The sequence below is a fragment of the Eschrichtius robustus genome, chromosome 14, assembly GCF_028021215.1.
Source record: "Eschrichtius robustus isolate mEscRob2 chromosome 14, mEscRob2.pri, whole genome shotgun sequence".
Taxonomy (NCBI): Eukaryota; Metazoa; Chordata; class Mammalia; order Artiodactyla; family Eschrichtiidae; genus Eschrichtius; species Eschrichtius robustus.
The window spans coordinates 73,930,587-73,947,210 of NC_090837.1; the positions used below are offsets into that span (position 1 = coordinate 73,930,587).

The 16,624-nt window shown below is 40.4% G+C and overlaps 1 protein-coding gene across 1 annotated transcript in view; it reads right to left on the minus strand.

Annotated features, from left to right (window-relative positions):
- The window catches only part of SMAD2 (SMAD family member 2), a 96,995-nt gene extending 81,027 nt beyond the window's left edge, over positions 1-15,968 (minus strand). The window contains exons 1-2 of the mRNA XM_068563308.1: positions 15,763-15,968; positions 15,353-15,436 (exon numbers count right to left, since the gene is read on the minus strand). The gene's annotated coding sequence lies outside the window, so the exon portion shown is untranslated. The remainder of the gene's footprint in view (positions 1-15,352; positions 15,437-15,762) is intronic.
- Between the last annotated feature and the right edge of the window lie 656 nt (positions 15,969-16,624).

The following is a 16,624-nucleotide window of genomic DNA, read 5'->3' on the forward strand; positions in this document are numbered from 1 at the left end:
TGCATTCATTTAGCTGTCATATACCACTCCATTACATGACTCTATCACAGTTCACTGTCTAGTCTCCTTTTAGTTTCCAATTTTCCACTCTCACAAGCTGCCATGAGTAGTCTGGCATACATCTTCTCATTCGTATATGAGAGCTCTTTAAGGACAGAAACTTTTGAACTTCTTGATCAAAAATGAAGCCCCACAGCGAGAAATACAATTTTACACTGCAACCTCACACACACACACACACATACATTCTTAAAAGAGACATTTTACCATATGTTATCCTCTGCCATTTCTCTAAATTGAGGGTTGTGAACCATTAATGAATATGAATCAACTTAGTTGATCCTGAGAAGTATCTTTTTTAGAAGAACAGAAAAGAAAAAAAATAGAAAACAGAATACAGTAGAAAACAGAGCATATTCAATTATTTCAAAAATTTTAATTCAGTCTGTGTCTCATGTAAAACATATTTCCCACCATAGGTTTGTAAAAAAAATATGAAAACCACTGCCTTAGGATACCAAGGAGTTGAAATGCTGCATAGTAGGACATGCACATATACAACTTTACCAAATACTATCAACATGGTTATACTAATTGTCATTCCCACCAGGGAAATATGAGTTCCTATTTTACCCAGTATCACTAACACATTATTTGGTCTCTCAAACTTTTGTCAAAAGGATGGGGTGCAACACAGAGGGCTGTCGATGTTTAGCACTTCCCCAACTACTAAGAAGTTTGAGAATATTTTCATATTTACTGACTTTTCAGGATCCTATTCCTTTGAATCATTTGTTCACATTCACCATCTTTTTCTTAATTCACAGGAATTATTTATATATTCTGGATAATAATCTTTTGTTAATTACACATATCACATGTATCTTCACCTAGCAAGTGACTTTTGATGGCCTTTTTTATACTTAAGTAGTTTACTTTAATGTGCTCAAATTTATCAGTATTTTAAATCATATGTATATATTTGTACCTTCTTAAAGATCCTTCCATATGCTGTCACCTTTTAAAAGTCAAAGTGTAAAGTTCTGCTTTTCACACTTGTAATTTTTTTGTGTGTATGGTGTGAGGTAGGCATCTTCCCCTTCTCAACAGAAATAATCAAGTACACCAGCACCATATACTGAATCTTTTCCCTAGTGATTACAAATGCTATTTGTGTTTCTAGGCTTTTTTTCTTTCCTTCCATTTGTCTATATCTGAGACATATACCATCATGTCTTAACCATTAAAGCTATACAATATGTCTTGAAATCTGATAAAGTGAATTCTCTTTCACCTGTGATTTTAATTGGAATGACACAATTTATAAATAAGTGAAGGAAAACTGACACGATACTGTCTTCTATTCATAAACACAAGTATATCTTCTTCTAATTGAATATTATATGGGTCTTATAATTTTTTCCATTAAGGTCCCACGTGTTTTTATTTTTTCCTAGGTATTCTGTAGTTTGTGTTGCCATTTTAAAGGGTGGCTTTTAAGATTTAGATTTTGTTTCTTGCTGGCATATAGTAATGCACTGGTTTTTATATACAGTTGACCCTTGAACAATGAGGAGGTTAGAGGTGCTGACCCCCCCCCATGCAGTCAAAAATTCACATATAACTTTACAGTTAGCCCTCTGTATCAGTTCTGCATGTGAAGATTCAACCAACCATGAACAGTGTAGTACACAGTTATTGGAAAAAAAAAATCCACATAGAAGTGGACTGGCACAGACAGTTCAAACCCATGCAGTTCAAGAGTCAACTGTATTCTTTTTAAAGTCAACTTTATTGAGGCACAGCTTACATACAATAAAACGCACAGATGTTAAACATATAATTCAGTGAGTCCTGGTAAATATATACGTCCATATAACCACCATCCCAGTCAAGATACAGAATATTTTCATCATCTCAAAAAGATTCCTTGGATCCCTTTTGAGTCAATCTACCCTTCACACCCATGATTTCTATCAAAGTAATTTTACCTGTTCTGGAAATTCATATAGTTGGAATCATGCCATAGGTACACTTCTATTTTTTTAAACCAACACCATTTACTCAAATTAGGCAAGTTCCCTGATTCCTAATTTTCTAAGAATTTTTGTCAAGAATAAGTACTGAATTTTATCATATGCTTTCCTTCACCCACTGAGATTATCATACGGCTTTTCTCTTTTGATGTGTTAATGTGATGAATTTCATTTACAGGTTTTCTAATGTTTAATCATTTTTACATTCCTGAGACAAACCCTAAATAGTCACAGCGTTTTTTTTGTTTTGAGCAAATACTAACATTTTTACCTAAAATTTTATTGCCATGTTCATTAGTGAGATGTAGCCTACATGTTTCCCTTCTGGTACTACACTTGTCTCGATGGCTGGGAGGGTATCAAGATTACAGTTGCCTAGCAAAATGATTTTTTCTATGACATTTTGTATAACACTGGAATTACTGGTTCTTCATAAGTTTTATAGAACTTGCCCATCTGGAATTTTCACTTGGGGTTTGGGTTGCTTGGGGATTTTTATTTAATTTCATTTTGGTGTAATATCTAACTATGAATTTAAATTTTAACATTATAATCTAATCAAGTTTAATCAAGTTCCTTATTCTTAAGCCAATTTTGGTAATTTATTTTGCTAGAAATTTCCATTCTACCTGTTTTCCAATCTGAAAGCAAAAAGCGGCTCAGTGTTCTTAGTTTTGAAATCTCAATTTGGCCGCAGTCCTATCCCTTTTTCATTTCTAACACATTTGTGCCTTCTTTTCCTCCTCTATCAAACTTAGTCTTTTCAACTTAGCACCTTAGGTTTAGTTGTTCCAGTTATATCTATTTTTCCCCTATTAATATTTCTCAACTTTATTTCCTTCCTTTTTCTAACTCATTACATTGTATAGTTAACTTATTTTTCTTTACTAAGTAAACATTCTTACTTCTTTAATACACATTTAAGGTTGTAAGTTTCCCAGACAGACAAATGAACTTTTGCTGTTTTGTTTTGTTTTGACAGTATTTTCATCATCCTAAACATTTTCTAATTTTTATGAGTTGCTCTTAAATTTAGAAGTATGTTTTTTCAGCATACAACTATGGATTTGGGAGCTGTTGCTGCTATCCTCCTGTTATGTTTCTAACTTAACTGCACTAGGGTCCAAGGACATGATTTTTAAGGTACAAATTCTTAGGAATTTGTCAACATTTGCTCTGAGGTCTAGTACATAACCAAGTTTTGTATAATTCCATATGTACCGGAAAAGAATATAATTGTAATTGTTGCATGCTTGCTAATTGCACATTTCCAGTGCTGTATAACCTTATTTTTTACCTATCTTCTCTTATATTACTGTGAGGTATGTTAAAATCTCCTACAATGATTATTACACATTTGTTGACTTATCCTTGTAATTCTGCTAATGTTACCGTATAGACTGCTATAGACTGTCCCCACCACACCTGCCCTGCCCTGCACCCAAATTCACATGTTGAAACCTAATTCCCACTGTGATCATATCTGGGGGTGGGGCCTTTGGGAAGTGATTAGGTCATGAGAGTGGAGCCCTCATGAATGGGATTAATGCCCTTATAAAAGAGACCCCAGGGAATTCCCTTGCCCCCTTCTGCCATATGAGGTTACAGCAAAGACAGCTGTCTATGAAGTAGGAAGTGAGCCCTCACCTGACACCAACTCTGCTGGCACCTTGAACTTGGAATTCCCAACCTCCAGAATTGTGAGAAATAGATTTCTATTGTTTATAAGGCACCCGGTCTATGGAATTCTGTTACAGCAGCCCAAATGGAGTTTATGCCTAGTACATCTTTTTGCATCTTTTTCCTTTACTTTAAAAACTGTGTCATCATAGTTTCAAGTGTATCTACTAATAAAAAGCATTTAGTTAATTTTTAATTTTTCATTCTCCATTAACCAGCAAGCTTAATCTGAAATTATGCATTGGTTTATGGAGACATTTAAGCTTATTTTCTATCATCTTATTTTGTTTTCTAATTCCTAAGCAATTTCTTTGCTTCTTTTTTCTCCTTTCCTGCCTTCTAGTTGAATGATCACATATTCTTTATTTCCACCACCTCATCCCCATTGATTTGGAGTTATACATTCTATTCCAATTCTTTCAGAGGGTTATCCTTAAAAATTTTTCATGGAAAACTTTAATCAGTGGGTTGCAGGTGAAGACAGCAAACAAAAACAAACTCAACACACAATAAAGGAATTTAAAAATAAAAAAGAAAAGACAATTTCATGAAGATAGGGAGAAGAGTAAGACAAAAACAAGCAAAATTTTGATAACTGGAAAATGGATGGATGAGTAATAACTGTGAACAGATCAGAGACTACTTACTAACTCTACGCTACCTGTGGAGAAACATCCTGATCTACACAGCAGAATTCTCAAAAGGCTAAGTAGCAGACACCACCAGTCATAGCAGGAACTGAGGGCCAGAAAGAGGAAGGAGATAAAATAGGCAGGATTGGGTGAGGGATATTTGAGAAGCAATCAGATACTTAGCTCCACTTCCCCACTCTATGCCACTGGGTAACTGCTCCTCTCCCTCTCCAGAAGACTAAACGTTTCTTCTTGGCAGAGAGTAAAACAGTCTACCTGTGCTAGGAGATGGCCTGGGTCCCATTAGGAGAAGAGAGGGAGTAAATGAACATAAGCATGCCAAAAGCAGACACTCCCCAACCCCTTCCTCCACTGAGTTCTGGCTCCCAAGATACTAACAGCCAGACCTTTACCCATTTAGTCAGATCAAGACTCCTCTCCAGGTTACCTGACCAACCCAGGAGGAAAAACATACAGATACTAATATTGAGAGTTTACCAACAAACGGTCCACTCAGATCACTCTACAGTGAAACTGAAAGAAGACCCACATGCTTAGTTTCCAATCGGCTTTTTAGACCCCACCTTCTTAATCAACGATTACTTGGTTTATGTGAGGAAAAATGCGAGCAAAAACAGAAAAATGCAACTTTCAATAAGTTTGAGACTATACAGAGAAAGAAAACATCCTCAAAATCATCATTATACCCAGAGAAACAAGAGAGGATATAGCAACCCTGACGCAAGAGCAGCATGTTTTACAAAGGAAACATACTTTACAAAGGGAACATTCAAAGTGTAAAAGAAGAGCTCTTGGATGACTTGATAGCAGAAACGGAGGGGGCGGGGTGGCGGGGGGACAACAGAAGTGTGGGAAGATACAGTATAGGAAATCTCCCAGAAAGCAGAACAAGAAGAAAGATGAAAAATAGTGGAGAAAAATGAAGAAAATTAGAAGGCCAGTTCAGGAGGTCCAATGTCCAAACAGAACTTCCAGAAAGACATCAGAGATGTTTGGGGTGGGGGGGGGGGGGGCGGGGATTATCAGTCAAAGAAATCAAGAAATATATCAAATAAATCAAGAAAATCTTTCGATGGGAGTTTCCAGATTGAAAAGGCCCATCAAGACCCCAGAACAATGGATGAAACACATCCACATCAAGGTTGGTGGCTATGAAACTTCTGAATGCTAAGAAGAGCCAAAAGTCTCCAGGGATAAATTTTTTGAAAGGTCATACAGAAAAGAATCAGAATGGATTTGATTTTCGCAACAGTAACACTAAGTGAAGTCAACAGAGCAATGCCCTCATGATTCTAAAAAACAATTATTTTTAACCTAGAATTCTATTACCCACCCAGGATCGAATAAAGGTATTTTCAGACATGTAACATCTCCAAATATTTTCCACACACACTCTCTCTCAAAGGAAGTCCTGAAGGATATGTTTCATCAAAAGAAAGGAGAGCAAAAGAATAGGAGATCTAACAAAGGAGAAAGGCTAAGGAAGCCCATAAAATGACAGTGAAGGGGGATCCGAGGACAACTGCTGTGTACTAGGTGTAGGCAACCAGTGCAGACTGGAGCAGGTTCAAAAACATGTAGCAAAAGTAATATCAGAGGACTTCCCTGGTGGCACAGTGGTTAAGAATCTGCCTGCCAATGCAGGGGACACGGGTTCAATCCCTGGTCCGGGAAGATTCCACATGCCGCGGAGCAACTAAGCCCGTGCTCCACAACTACTGAGCCTGCGCTCTAGAGCCCGCGAGCCACAACTAATGAGCCCAAACGCTGCAACTACTGAAGCCCGCGCGCCTAGAGCCCGTGTTCCGTAACACGAGAAGTCCGCGCACCGCAACAAAGAGTAGTCCCCGCTCGCCGCAACTAGAGAAAGCCCACGCACAGCAACGAAGACCCAACGCAGCCAAAGATAAATAAGCTAATTAATTAAAAAAAAAAAAGTAATATCAGCCTTCTCTCTAAAGTAGACAAACATCGTAAAAGTCAATGGAAGCATGGCTTTCACTGATGAGACCCACTATGATCATGGTAAATGTTGAGAGTAAATGTGACAGGAAAGAACCGCCTGGTACGTTTTAACCAACGTAGAGATTTCTGATGCTACAGATTATAATGCAAAGGAAAAAAAACCCGGCCTGATAAGAGGAATTCTCATGCATTCAGACTTGTTTATATATATATGGAATTTCTTTAAGCCAGAGCCATTCAACGGAAATAGAATGCAAACCACACATATAATTGTAAATTTTCTATTAGCTACATTAAAAAAGTAAAAATAGTTAAAAGTAATCATTTTAATAATAATTTTATTAATATACCCTACTATATCTCTAAAATATTATTTCAATGTGTAATCAGTATTAAAAATGGAGATATTTTACACTCTATTTTTTAACTAAGTATTAAAAATCTAGTGTGTATTTTACAAATGCAGCCCATCTCAATTTGGACTAGCTACAGCTCAAGTGTTCAAGAGCCACATGTGGCTAGTGGCTATCTATTGAACAGAGCAGCTCTAGAAGGACATGGAACTGGGTAGCAGGAGTTAAGAGATCTGAGAGAGAGTTACTTTCATTATTTACTATTTTGTCCCTTTAGAATCTTGCACCATGTGCTCTTACTACCTATTCAAAAAATGAATAAAGTACATTCCCTAAAATAAATAATACAAATGTAGATATCCTCTGACCTACTTCTAGAAATCTATCCTATGTATGTGTATAATGATGTATCAACAAAGTCATTTATTACAGCACTATTTTTAATACCACAAGACTGGAAATAAATGTCCATCAACAAGAGGACTGATGAAATATAGACACCCATACAGAAGAATACTGTGCAACCAAAAGAAAAAGTTTAAAAGTATTCATTATGTACTGACACGGAATAATCTACAAGATGCATTATTAAGCAAAATACAGGACCAGTTTTTGTACTAAAAGGTAATATATGCACAAAGTTGCTCACATATGCATAAAATCTCTGGAGCAATACAAGAAAACCTAGTAATGCTACTTGCCTTTGGAAAGGCAACTGGGTGGCAGGGACAGGCTGGCAAAGAGACTTTTCACTGTATATCCTTCTGTATCTTTTGAATTTTGAATTTGAATACAATAATGTATCACCTATTTAAAAAACCCACTATTCTACATCTAGCTAGTGTCTGCTTTTTATTTACCCTGCTTGGCCTTCATGTGCTATTTAAGTCCCTCTACAAAAACACTACAAACTAGTGTTTTTCCAGTTTTTCCATAGAGAAGCTTGAGGCTTGTTTTTCTCAGAGGCCACAGAAGTTTCAATGATATCGGAACAGAGATATAGATATATATATTTTAGTATACAGTTCCCAGAATTTTATCTCCTTTCCCCAAATGGCATTACAACCCCAGCCCCAGCTACTGAATTATCTAATAAATTCCCCAAGGCCAGCTTTTCCTTGACACTAACTGACTTTCTAAGTTTCTGGTACCTGGGGACTTTTCTCTCCCTCCCACCCCTCCCTCTCTAGATCAGCTATATATATATATATATATATATATATATATATATATATATGACCAAAAATGTTTTACATTTTATCCAACATTTGTAGCTGGAGGAATGGGCCTAATCTATGTCTCTTTGTGTGATTTTTTAGAAATCTAGATAAAGAGAGTATAGTCAATGATGCAAACACTGAAGAAAGTAGTATGATAATGGAGAAAAGACTGCTAAACTTGGCAGTTCAGAATTCAGTGATGACTTCTAAAAGGGCAGCAGGAAGGCGAATATGAAAAAGAGTGGCAAAAAACACTTCACAAGGTTCAAGTTTAGAACAAAGGAAGTCATTAAGTATAGAAAGTAAATGTAAATTTCAAATATCTTCAAATTGCAAATACAAAATATTCTCCAAATACCTATATATTTATTTCAAAAGAAAATCAAGTTAGATATTTCAACATAAAATACTTGAAATGTGATGGTGCTGCCTCATAAAGAACACCTAAGTTCCTGCTGAAATAGTATAAAATCACTATTAGATTTTTGGCAATCCACATTCAAACATGTATCACACGTTTACTAATGACCTGGATTTTTACAATTGTTTTAGTCAAAGAAACCCGGACAATAGAAAGCATTAAAAAAAAAAAAAAAAAAAGTAAAAACTAGTTTTAGGAACAACAACCAAAAAAAACCCAGATTTCTCAATTCTCACTGTAACTATGCTTTTTTTCCAAAGTTGTACGCTAGTAAGGAAAGACTGCCAATTGGAAACCTAAGTTGGCCCCATGGACAGCGATGGGTAATGTGCCTTTTAAAAGCAAAGAGAAAACATTCATGTGTTCAGTTTTATGGACTGTTAAAACGTAATGTTAGAGCTTGAATTTAACCCTAAAAGCAGGTCATTACTTCAGTGAAAGTCCCCATTATATGGGGACTGCTGTATAAAGAGAGTCTATCTGTTCTTTACTTGAGTTACGTTCCTTTCACCTTTAATGAGTTGTGTGGAATCCATAGGTCTATATTCAGCTTGTAAACATAAAATTACATACTAGTTTATCATCCCTGGACTGTGAAAAGGATCCAACTATTAAGAGACTACACAAGCCCAGACTCAAATCAGCACAAATATTCAGTACTCCAATTTCTCTTAAAACTCCCAGAGTCTGTATTGACCTTCTGCTAAAGCAACAACTTACACCATCAATTGGGTACAAGTCCTCAGTGTGTAAAAGTGCAATTAAAGCAAAGGCTAGAGTAGCACTGCCCAACACAACTTTCTATTAAATTAAAATTAATTAAAATTAAATTCAACATTCACTTCCTCAGTCACAGAAGCCATATTTCAAGTGCTAAATAGCCACATGTGGCTGGTGTCTACTATATTGAATGGTGTGGGTCTACAGAAAGTTTCTTCTCTACGATCTATTACTCCTCTAGAGCTTCAAAGGCTTCCTGGGGGCCAAAGAATGAGAGGAAAACTGAGCAGGCAGGGCTTCAGCAACTGTCACTTTCCTTACATTTTGAGATTCTGCATAATGCTGTTGCTGTTGCTGTTGCTGTTGCTGGTAGGAGCCTTCTCTCTGACTGCTGCTGTGTGCATACAGGTATGTGTGTGCATTAGGTTTGAAAACGGGTTTAGAGCAAAAATGGCCAATGCACAAACCTCAGGCCAAAGCGGAACCCTCCTGATACTTAAAACATTTTATAAAGAAAAGTTTAATTGGCCGGCTTACATGAACTACAGCCTAACCACCTGTCTACAAAGTAAAAGGTTGGTCTAAACATGAAAAATTTGCATTCACTGCCATAGATAGAGCGCCTCTAGTCAACAAAAAAGTTTCCATAGTTCATTCAAATCAAGGAAGCAAGCCCATGGGCCCAGCTTCCGTTGCACCATTTATCAGGAGTTTATTCTGTGAACTTTGAAAACCAGATTCACCACCCCACATTTTATAATGAAAGGTGATTAAGACGGAGCATTACCTTAATATTTACAAGTCCATAACCATTATCTCTTTATAGAATTTTTGGAAAAGCTGACGCAGCATATGCAAATGTACTTTATCTTCAACGGGCAAACTACAAGATCACAGATTTACTATGCTACTTCCTCAGATCGAGTTTTTGAACCGAAAGACTCAAGGTAATAAATCTGATGAACTTCCAGTGGCTCCTCCCAGTTATTCTTCCTCACAAGTTGAATACATTAAACCTGAAGCTATGCCCTCCCGCCAAAAGAGAAGGGAGGTCACAGTAGGGCACTACAGGTTTTCAGATGCAAACTGGACATGTGTACTGAACAGATCAAAACTCAAGTCTGCACTCACTTTCCACTGTTCTAGTCTTGAGGCCAAAGTAATTCTGAGATTTTGAAAATTACAGAACTATCTGGAAGAATTCGTGACAAGTTGACAGTAAACTCACAAATTTTAATGAGAATGAATCACTTCAGGATTTCTGTTTTCTTAAAAGCACAAACTTAAAGATCTAAATTACCAGGCATCTGTCCTGTCAGTGTGGCTCACATATCTAAGAGGAACGCGTACACACTCTAGAATGTAAGGCACATATGTGAGCCACAATTACCTTAACTACCTTAATATTTCAGGCTAACTAGCCAAACCAGAGGCAGGGCCTAAATCCACCTGGCTTGGCAAAATTACATTCTCCCTACATGAAATTACTGAAATTGAAGCTCAGAGCTATCCTTGAGATGTTTACCTATAATCAGCATTGAAATATGTCCTAATTGAACACATCACAATTATATCAACCTGGAGTAATGATCAAAATTGATCAGAGAGGGCTTCCCTGGTGGGGCAATGGTTAAGAATCCACCTGCCAATGCAGGGAACACGGTGAAGTTCAAGCCCTGGTCTGGGAAGTTCCCACATGCCGTGGAGCAACTAAACCCGTGAGAAAGCCCGTGCGCAGCAAAGAAGACCTAACACAGCCAAAAATAAATAAAAGGAAATAAATAAATTTTAAAAATTGATCAGAGATAAGCAATAAGCCTCAAACTGTGCATTTTTAAACAAAAAAGGATGGATAACTTTTGTACTACTGGTTTAAAAAAAAAATGTCCATTTTTTTTTCCCAAATAGCTAAGGCTATAAATTACAAGGTGACCAATTAATATTTGATGGAGTAGATGGTTTAGAAAGTAACCCTGAGATAGAAAAGAGGAGGATCCAAAAAAATTACCAAGGCTAATACTGGATAGAAGTCACATATAAGAAGCACGAAGCCCTCAACAGACAGACTAAGCCAACTGTCCACACTTGTTCAGTCCTAGAAATCTCTAGCATACTTTATCCTAAAACCTGAGTGAAAAGTTGTACACGACACCCCTGCAGATTGACAAAAAACTGACTTATTCCAAAGAAAAGGTGTGGCCAGGGGTGCGACACCCTTTAGATCACCTTTCTTTACTACTGGCCTAGCATGAAAGATTTTTCAGTCTGTAATCACGGCACTCTGAATGGCAAAACAAATGAAAAGCACCTTGGTCAGAGCAGGTACTTTGGATCTGTCATAAAGTAAGTCATTAGAACCATGCTCTACCCCTTTAAGAACATTTGTTAATCATCCTGAATGACAATCTAAAGTATATTATGGAGATTACCGCTCTCTTTAAATAGATTTTCCCAAAAATGATTTAATCTAATTGATGAACTTTCATTACTATGTTTTCAGGTCTGGTCCTGCACTGAATGGTTCCAGACATGCTAGCTAGGCTCTGAGTATTCGTTTTTGTGTCTTGCAGATTATCTCCATTATCCTCACCAGACTGTTATCTGTGTTTCCTTAAAATAGACAGTAGGCTAACAGTTCCCCATCCTCCTACCCCACCCCCCACTAGACTCCCCTCAACCTCCCACATGACCCACAATCTACTTGTCTCTAATCTACTGTGGGTTTAGAAGCAAGATAACTTTGCTTGTTAGAAACATTTGAAATAAATGCCAACAGGTTCTAATTAAGGGTCACAATGGCTCTCCTATGACTAGAACTGAAAGGTATGGACTTGGACAATTTGCCTACCTTAGGCCTTTTCGCTAAGTGTCCGTTTCTCAAATGTATTTTATAATAGGTCAAGGAGAAGAGTGTAGGAAAATCATCTGAATTAGAAAACAAGTGAAAGCTACAACCAGAAGAGAACAAAGATCTTCTGAGAAGACCCTTAGTCTGAGGCACTGTTCTTAGGTACCTTCATCACAATCATTTACTCTTTGTATGTAATAACCTTAAGAGGTAGGTGTTATTACCTCCATTTTCAATCAGAAAACCAAGGCTCAGGAGTTAAGTAATTTGCCCAATACAGTGACTGAGAAACTGACTGTACGCCTAGGTCTCTCTGACGCCAAAACCCAGGGCCTTTCCACTACACAAGATTGCAGCCCAATCCTTTTTCTCGGTTTAGCTCATTGCTTTTATACTTTATTTCTGATACTTTCATCAGAACCTGACCGATTCAGGTTTGCTTTCTTTCCCTGACCAGTTTCTATAAAAGGCAATGGATAATCAAACTAAGGCCAAATTAGGCTTAGCTCTACAAGTGTTCACCTGCTCAGCAACAAATATATTTCTGAAAGACTAGTCATATCTTCAATTTGTAGAGATTGTGCAAAAATGGTGACAAGTTCCCCCACCCCCCAAAAATACACTACCTGTTCCCGGTGACAATATGAGTTAACACGTGACACCTTCCCTAGTGCTGTCCTCTACACTCAAAAGAAAGCCGTGCAAGCATACTTTAGGAATTGGCTCAGTCCTGAATTTGTACATTAACATGATTTTCCTACTCTAAACACTGGAGGACAGGACAAGGAGATATGAAGATTTTCCACTTTTCTAATCCCATTAAGGAACAGGGATACACTTGTTCCCTGTTACTTCACTGCCTAGTTCAGGGCCTGACACACAGCAAAAGGCTGTTTTACTGTTTAATAAATGAATAAATGTTACCTGTTCAATAAATACAAGTTAGTTGTTGAATAAATGCATAACCTCTCCTGAACTGGTTTTGAAATCTTTTTATTTCACATTTTCTGACATACCTTTACAACACTTAGTGGAAAACATCTTTCCTCTTACAGATAAAAATGGCTCCTCTACTCCCATCAAAAGACATGCCCCTCACCATCATCTAAAAATGACTCTTGTCCCAAGAATAAGAATGAGACTCCATCTGCCAGACTGCACTAAATATGACTTTTATATGCATTACAAAAACACCTGTATAAAAAAGCTGCTACAAAACGAGGCCTTAGAAGTCCTAAAGTACAAAACCAACAAAATCAAAACCAAACAAGAATAAGGAGTGCTTTCACACCTTTAGAAAAGCCAAAGCTGAAAATATTTGCAAAATGTAAAAATTCAATAGGTCTTTGATCAGCAGGTTACGTAACTAAACTATTTTTCACTCACGGATTTTCCCCCAATGTGAGGTAACAAAATTTTAGCAACATGTTTGTAATATCTACAATATGAAAATGAAAAGGGGACCTTCTGCCATCTTGAAGTAGAAACAACCTTTGTTCTTACTAAAGAGAATTTCTGCTGAAATATACAAAACTATCCCCAAATTCCTACTTAAGAGTTAAAGCACACACCAAGCCTGACAAGCCACAAACAACAGGAAATTACTCTGCACAGTTTCTTACAAGATTCTTATTTCATGAACCTTACAGATTGTGTGTGTAGCGATCTGACCATTTATGACTAGGCACAGGTTAACTTACAACCTCGAAAAACCAAACTTTGTTGAACACCTATAATGTGAAATCACTGTACAAAGTATAGCTACAAAGTATAAAACCCAAGTTCTAACAGCAATTTCTTACTAAAACAAGTCCAGAAATGGATGTTACCAATCACATTACATTAATTAAAACAGACCAATGAACTACTTTAAACTCAATTTTAACATTAAGAGTGTAAGTGGGTAATCACCTTAGATATGCCCATAGACTTGAACTATTCTCACTTACTACCACAGCTAATTTTACGGCAAAAAAAAAAAAACAAAAACAAAGGAACTTTAAAAATAAAATCAGTGTTACTTCCTGAATTTAATATAAATGTTTTCTAAATGACCTTTTGGTGGAGAAAATTCTATCAATACCCTGTATGGTTTTTTTTAAGGCAAATGAAAAAAAAATCCTCCAACCATGATACATTTATGAAATCTATTTTACATTATTTCTCCCATCTCTGTGTATATTTGCTTATTTATTCACATCAAAACTTCCCAAATTTAATTTAACTATTTACCTTACACATGTATGTGAGGAAAACTTTTTTTTTAAAGGGGATCAAAACTAGAAAAATAGCTAATGTATTTTCAGAATAATAGAAAATGTATTATCTTATTAGTCTCAAGGAAAGCACCCTTACAATCAGTGGTGAAGGTTCAATTCACGTGAAATCAGAAGAAAAGGAACTAATCATTCAGAATTCTGGAAATTAATTCAAATTTCAGGGACCATTTTTGGAAAAATGGAGTTTGCGTGATCACTTATTTATTTATTGACAATTACTTTACCTGCGTCGTTTTAAAAGTTTAAAACACCAAAATTTAGGATACTCCAAACTGTAACAAACATGCCAGGACTTAGATGGAAAATGCTACTTCATTTTCGTTTTACCTGGTAATTTTTTTCTTTTTAAATAAAGGTTTAGTTGACAACAAACCGGTAGCATTTAGCTTTTAAAGGGTCAGGAGGCAGAAATAACAAAACCAACCTAAGTACTGTCTTTCTTTTGTTTAGGATCAAAAAGAAACCATAACCACAAAAGGGTTAAGTAAGTAAAAGACAAAAGTACTCAACCCAACGGCAGTATCCCCCAGGAGAGAACAAAACAAAGTTGCAGATTTGAAAACCAAGTTTGAAATACGTGAAATCAATCAGCGTGCTTTCTAAAGGCGTGTGATAAAAACAAATAGGCTCCGCTCACAGAGCAACTTTCACAAGCGAGTAGAGAAGGACCTGGACAGAGTATCAGCCGTGTGCGTGTTTGTGTGAGAGCACACTCAAGCGATTCTGAACCCCGAGACCAGAATGGTTAACAAAGGTTACAGCACCAAAAAAAAAAAAAAAAAAAAAAAAAAGTGGAAGCAAAGTATCGCACGCTCCTAACTCGGCTTCTCAACAACTCCCGAAACCAGAGCTCTGTCCCTCCGGGCTTTGCAAATCACAACCACAAACTACCGAGTGTGTTCGCGGCGCAGGGGACGGGCCACAGCCGGCCCCCGCCCCGGGCCGCGGGCGGGCAGCAGCTCCGGGCGCCAACCCCGTCCCTCCGGCTGCCGACCCCGTCCCTCCGGCTGCCCCGCCCTGCGCTCCCGCACCCCGAGGGCCCGGCGCCCCGCGGCCCCGACCTCGCCACACCCCAGCCCCCGGCCCCCGAGGCCAGGTGACGCGGTGAGCCTCACCGACCCGAGCCCCACATTGACACACCCCAGCCCCGTGGGCCCGCCGGGCGCCGCGGCGTTACCTGGACCGAGGCTCCGGGTCCCGCCCCGTCAGAGCCGGGGGTCCGGGACCTTTTGTTCCTTCCTCTTCCGAATGGGATGAGGGGCTGGGAGGGGAGAGGGGAATGGGCGATTGGAGGCGGAACTGAAAACACTCTCGCGGCCGCCAGGCCACCCGCCCCGCCCCCCAGCCGGAGCCCGGCAGTCGACCCCGGCGCGCGAGGAGGGGGCGCGGGCCCGGCCGCCGCCCGCGGGAAGGAGGGGGTGGGGACGCGCGTCCCGCCACCGCCCCTCCTCCCCTCGGGCGCGCGCCCGCCTCGCCCCCACCCCGGGCGGCCTGGACGGCCGAGCCCTCCCCCGCTGCGCCCGCCGGCCCACCTCCGCTTCCGCCCTGCGCCCTCCGCTGCCGGCCGCAGCGGCGCGGCGCACCCACCTCCGGGCGGCTCGCTCGGCGCTCGCTGGCTGCTGGCTGGGAGCTGCTCCTCCGCCGCCGCGGCCGAGCGGTAGACCCGCCTCCCACCCCGGGCCGCGAGCCCCGCCGATTCGCCGGCGCAGCCCCGGGGCTGGCACCCTGCCGCCCGCTGATTGGCGCCCCCGGCCGCCCGTTAGGGCGCGAGGCACGCCGGCCGAGCGCAGCGCTCGGCACGTACGGAAGACGAGGAGAACGGAGGAGGGAAGGAAGGAGGCCGAGCGCCCGGGAAAGGCCGGGACACGAGCGGAGCTCAGAGAGTCGCGGGCCACTACCTCCCCACCTCCTTTCCCTTCGGCCGCCCCGCCCTCCCGGCCGGACCGGCGGCGCGTGCAGCCAATCAGCGCACGGGGTGCTCGGGGTGTGAGCCGCGCGTCGGGAGCCTCGAATCGGAAGGGAGACGTCGCTCGCTGATTGGTCCCGCCTCCCCCGTAGAGCGTGAGGCGAGGCGTGGCCGGCGGGCGGCGGGGCGGTGAAGGAGTAGGCAGGGTGTGATGCCCGCGGTTTGGGTTGGCTTCGTCTCCTGCGCGGTCTCACGAGAGGCTCTGGGAAGGGGAGGGGACGGCACGTAACCTGCTGCGCTAGCGACCACCCGTCCCTCACTACCTCGGCCCTGATCTCCCTCCCGGTCTCTCGCCAGCGCCACTGGGTGGGGCCTGTCGGGGGCCGCCTGGCCCACCTTCAGTAGTCAAGCCGGGAGTGGATACGTGCTCATCCCCGGGGATGCCCAGAGGACGGGACGAGCCACGGGCAGAAGAGGGTTCTGCAGAAGCTCGGGTACCGGACCCACACTGGGCGCGCCCTTCTGCGAATGAGTGGGCGGGGC